This window comes from Sorex fumeus, unplaced genomic scaffold, assembly GCF_029834395.1.
Source record: "Sorex fumeus unplaced genomic scaffold, SorFum_2.1 ptg000009l, whole genome shotgun sequence".
NCBI classification, from domain to species: Eukaryota; Metazoa; Chordata; class Mammalia; order Eulipotyphla; family Soricidae; genus Sorex; species Sorex fumeus.
In genome coordinates this window covers 7,399,861-7,405,593 of record NW_026606066.1, presented here as the reverse complement: position 1 = coordinate 7,405,593, position 5,733 = coordinate 7,399,861, and the positions used below count along the sequence as shown (strand labels likewise).

The 5,733-nt window shown below is 44.7% G+C and overlaps 1 non-coding gene across 1 annotated transcript; it reads right to left on the bottom strand.

Annotated features, from left to right (window-relative positions):
* Nucleotides 1-5,357: 5,357 nt before the first annotated feature.
* Nucleotides 5,358-5,480, bottom strand: LOC130019847 (small nucleolar RNA ACA64). The gene has a single exon (XR_008791913.1). It is a non-coding gene; the product is annotated as a small nucleolar RNA ACA64 (small nucleolar RNA).
* Between the last annotated feature and the right edge of the window lie 253 nt (nucleotides 5,481-5,733).

The window sequence follows — 5,733 nt, the reverse complement described above, 5'->3', positions numbered from 1 at the left end:
GATACCAGGAACTCAGAAACAAATCTTGAAACTCAGCAGCTTTTGGCAGAAACACATCTAGACTGCATACAAGGTAGCCGCCAGCTCAGAGCATATTGGAAAGCCAGGTATGAGCCGGCTGTGACGGGGCAACTTGCAGTCTCACGGGAGGGAGGGCGGTACTGGCTCATCCTTCACTCCCTACCGAGGTCATGAGTTGCCCCCCACAAGCGGCTCTCTGGCATGGCCATGGCTCCAGAGGCAAAAGGACTTAATCCAGAACCCGGCAGCTTGTGGCAGAAAAGTGAATGGACCGTGCATTAAACTACGGCGCCATGCCTCCCCAGGAGGGAAAGGGTGTTGCTTCCTTCTGCCTTTTTCCCCCTGGCAGCAAGGTGGCCGCCGCCTCAGAGTTTATAGGAAAGCCAGGTATAAGCCGGCAGTGACGGGGCAACTGCAGTCTCATGGGAAGGGGAGGCAGTAACGGCACGTCCTTCAAGCCCTACCGAGGTCATGAGTTACCCCCCACAAGCTGCTCTCTGGCATGGCCATAACACCAGACACACAAAAACCAATCTCGTAATTATCTGGCTCTTTGCAGAAATCCAAAATCGTGGCCATGTGACATTATATGATTCTCATAACCAGCTATAGAAAACAAAAATTTCACAATGCCTTTTCAGCAATTCTGATTGTTTGGGAGGAAATTCTAAACAATCATGGTGCATCTTTAGTTGAAATAATGAATTTAATCAATGTAGAGAAGAGTTAAGTAGAAATCATCTGCCTCACAGGCATTGGGAGGGGTGGGAGGGGGGTATACTGGTGTTCTTGGTGGTGAAAAATGAGTACTGGTAAAGGGAAAGGTGTTTGATCATTGTATGACCGAGACTTAAACCTAAAAGCTTAGTAACTTTTCCCACAGTGATTCAATAAATAAATATAAAAAGAAAATTAATTAATTAATTAATTTTTTAAAAAAAGAATTCTTTTCAGTGGTAGAGGAGCATGGGCACTTTGACTGTGATGCAATAAGATTTTACGACAGGACTAAAATTATTAATACTATTGCAAATTTATTACTAAAATCTAAGAAAATGTAATTAAATTTTTTGAAAGAATTACCACGTGTTGTTTTGCTCTTCAAACTCGTGTTCTCCCCTGAACGTATCTTGCTAGCTTGTCTCTATGTTTCTTTGCTTGCATGCTTCCATTCTAGAGAAGCTTGCTCTCTGTCAAATATGTACTTCTTTTATCTCTACTTAGATCTTTCTAAATAAGTTTCAGTAAAAAGTTTTTTCTTTCACATACACAAAAATTATCAGATGATAATTTGATATCACCCACAACCCTTCTCTAAAAACTACTGTCAACAAAGCCAATATAAGAGCTAATGAATAGGGGCTTGAGTGATAGCACAGCGGGTAGGGCTTTTGCCTTGAACGTGACCAATCCCAGACATCCTATATGGTCCCCCAAGCACCACCAGGAGTAATTCCTCAGTGCAGAGCCAGGAGTAACCCCTGAGCATTGCTGGTTGTGACCCAAAGAGCAAAAAAAAAAGGAGGGGGCAATGAATAATCAAATTTATCTTTAAATACAATTAATATCTTTTCATGAGTGTATTGGTCATCTGTGTGTCTTTGAACTTGAGATCTTCTCCTCATCATATAAAGAGGGAGGTCGGTTTAGTAGCCAGAGTCTTTTCCAGGGTTATTCAGTCTTGCATTTGGTCGTGATAGTTCCTAGTATAATACATGAGCCATCAATGCAGTACTCCTTGTCTACCATTTTTTTGTAGGAGTACTGCTATTTAGTCAGCCACTGATTTGCTGATTGAATTTAATTTTTTTAAATTTTTTTCTTTTTATATTTATTTATTGAATCACTGTGGGAAAAGTTACTAAGCTTTCAAGTTTAAGTCTCAGTCATACAATGATCAAACACCTGGCATTTGCCTTACACGCGGCCAACATGGCCGACCCGAGTTCGATTCCTCCGCCCCTCTCGGAGAGCCCGGCAAGCTACCGAGAGTATTCGATATGCCAGACTTCCCTTCACCAGTACTCATTTTTCACCACCAATAATCCCAGTATACCCCTACTCCCACCCCTCCCAATGCCTGTGAGGCAGATGATTTCTACTTAACTCTTCTCTACATTGATTAAATTCATTATTTCAACTAAAGATGCACCATAATTGTTTAGAATTTCCTCCCAAATAATCAGAATTGCTGAAAAGGCATTGTGAAATATTTTGTTTTCTATAGTTGGTTATGAGAATCATGTAATGTCACACGGCCACGATTTTGGATTTCTGCAAAGAGTCAGATAATTACGAGATTGGTTTCTGGGTGTCTAGTATTATGGCCATGCCGGAGAGCCGCTCGTGGGGGGTAACTCAGGACCTTGGTAGGGCGTGAAGGATATGCCAGTACCGCACCCCTTCCCATGAGACTGCAGTTCCCCCATCACTGCCGGCTTATACCTGGCTTTCCTATAAGCTCTGAGGCGGTGGCCACCTTGATGATAGGGGGGGGAAAGGCGGAAGGGAGCAACACCCTTTCCCTCCTGGGGACGCATGGCACCGTAGTTTAACACATGGTCCATTCGCTTTTCTGCCACAAGCTGCCGGGTTGTGGGTTAAGTCTTTTTGCCTCTGGAGCCATGACCATGCCAGAGAGCCGCTTGTGGGGGGCAACTCATGACCTCAGTAGGGCGCGAAGGACGAGCCAGTACCACCGTCCTTCCCATGAGACTGCAGTTGCCCCATCACAGCCGGCTCATACCTGGCTTTCCAATATGCTCTGAGCCGGCGGTCACCTTGTATGCAGGCCAGATGCATTTCTGCCAAAAGCCGCTGGGTTTCAAGATTTGTTTCTGAGTTTCCGCTATCATGACTATGAATCAGCTTGATCAGGAGCCAGAGAGGCCATTTGTAGGCAGCGACTCAGGGTCTCGTTGGGATGGGAAGAAAGAGTTGGCTCCACCCCCATGTGGTGAGGCCCCATGTGTCTCGTCCCTGCAGACCCAAATCTGACTGTCCAGCGGCCTCTGGAGGATGGTGGTCACCAGGCCGCCAGGGGGAACAGGCCAAGGCACAAAACCTATTTTCACCTGGGGTGGCCCCAGCCTCAGTAACCTACTGCAGGAACCGGACGCATTTCTGCCAAAAGCCTTTGGGTTCTGAGATTCCTTTCTGAGTCTTTGGGATCATGGCCATTAAGCAGTTCGATCAGGAACCAGAGAGGCCATGCCTCCAATGATATAGCTGAGCTGGAGGTGGTTTGTGGGTGTATCTCCCACATACCTAACTTTTGGCTGTTTACTTTCTTGGTAAACTTTGCCCCAAGTTTTTGGGGTCTGTCCAAAGGCACAGCAGCAATTTTGGGGTATCTGAAAGTCTGATTGCCATCAGACTGCTGATGCACTCACCTCACAGGTACAGATTGACCTGCTGACGGCACCATACCCCCTTTGTCTACCATTTTTTAAACAACTATTTGTTTTCATTTAATTGTTGACTTTGTGAGTTCCTGGTTTACATTCGAAATTTGTGACCTTAATAGAGGGATTGGACACAAATATCTTCTTCATTCAGTATGAGGAATTTTTATTTCTTGTATGTTTATTTTGCTATACAGAAGTTTTTTACTTTAATGTAGTGCCTCTAACTTTTTTTTATTTTGTTTCTCTTGCCACTGGAATTAAATCCCCAAAGACATCTCTAAGGCTGACATTAAGGAGCAAATTGCTTGTTTCCTTCAGTGTGTTTGATTGTTTCAGAGCTTACATCCAAAACTTCAATCCATTTTGAATTAATATTTATGTGTTATTTTCGTTGTTTTTAGTGTCATTCTTTTGCATTTGGCTGTTTAATTTTCCCACCACCATTTGTTGAAGAGACTTTCCTTACTCTCTTTAAAATTGTTGACTCCTATGTGCTGTAGTTTACATTTGGGCTCTCAATTTTGCTCCATTGATTTGTGTATCTTTTATGGTTTCAATAAAGCGTGTTTTACAATGTCTATCACTTTGCAGTGCTGTTTGAAGTTGAGGAGCTCATGCTTTATTTTTATTAGGGCGAGGAGGAAGAGGTCACACCCAGGAGTGCTCAGGGCTTACTTCTGGCTCTGAACTTAGGGATCAATCCTGGCGGGGTGGTGGGACCATACAGGATGCCAGGAATTGAAACTGGTAAACTATATGCCAGGAAAATGATTTACTTACTATTGTTTATAACTCTCTGGCCCCAGGCATCCATTTTTTATTTTCCCCCCCTTTTTTTAAAATTTTTATTAGTGAAACACCATGAGATACAGTTGTAGACTTAAAAAAATTTTGTGCTTGGGTTTCAGTTATACAATGATCCAGTACCCATCCCTCCACCAGGCCCATTCTCCATCATTTACATTTTTTTTTTTAATTTTTGTTAGTGAAACACCATGAGGTACAGTTGTAGATTTACAAATGTTTGTGCTTGGGTTTCAATTATACAATGATCAAACACCCATCCCTCCACCAGTGCCCATTTTCTACCACCACGGGTTCCAGTATCCCTCCCACCCCCCATCCCTCCATCACACCCTTCCTCTGTGGCAGGGTATTCCCTTTTGTTCTCTCTCTCCATTTGGGTGTTGTGGTTTGCAGAGAGGATTTGAGTGGCAATCATGTTTGGTCTATAGTCTACTTTCAGCATGCTTCTCCCATCCTGGGAGGATCCTCCCAACACCCTTTATTTGGTGCTCCTTTCTCTACCTAGCTCCCTTTTCCCCTAGAATGTGTGGCTGCAGGTGTCCATTTTTGTCCTATTTTCTTTTCTGGGCTGGAGCGATAGCACAGCGGGTAGGGCGTTCGCCTTACACACAGCCAACATGGCCGACCCGAGTTCGATTCCTCCGCCCCTCTCGGAGAGCCCGGCAAGCTACCGAGAGTATTTGATATGTCAGACACAGTAACAACAAAATCTCCAATGGAGACGTTACTGGGCCCGCTCGAGCAAATCGACGATCAACGGGAGGGCCTTTACCTTTTACCTTTTCTTCTCTTCATTCCTTCTCTTTCCTGTCTTTCTTTACTTCTTTTCTTTCTTTCTCTCTTCGTCTTTTTTCTTTCTTCCTCCCTCCCTTCCTTTCTTCCTCCCTTCCTTCCTTCCTCCCTTTCTTCCTCCCTTCCTGACTTCTCTCCTTCCTTCCTTCCTTTTCTTTCTCCCTCTCTTTCTGCATCAACTTTATTGAAACCGGGAGAAGCCATCTTCTACTTCCCCTTGTCTCTTCCTTCCATGCTCCAGCTGCCAACTGCATGGCCTCAGGTTCAGGTTGGAGCACACCACGAGTCCTGCGGACAGAAAAGATGGCTGGATGGACCACTGCTGGTGCTGCATGTCGGGCCTGGGTTTCACTTCCCCACACCAAAGCGTGGGCGGTAAATGAGAGGGCATTGACTTTGGTGCTTAATCTCACCTATGGTCACGGGCAAGTCTGCGGGTGATTTTCAACCAACTAGGGAAATTTTTTGTTTGTTTTGTCATCAAACCTGGTGGTGCTCAGTCCTTACTCCTGGCTCTGTGCTCAAGGATCATAGTTGTCTGTCTTGAGGGACCTGGGGGACCCTGGACGGTGCCAGAGATTATCAGCCCCTTGTGAAGACAGGCACCTTACCAGCTGTGCTATCTCTCCAGTCCTCTTATTCCATATTTCACAGGAGTATTTTTGCTGTTTGAGATCTTTCATACTTCCGAATTAATTTCATGAGG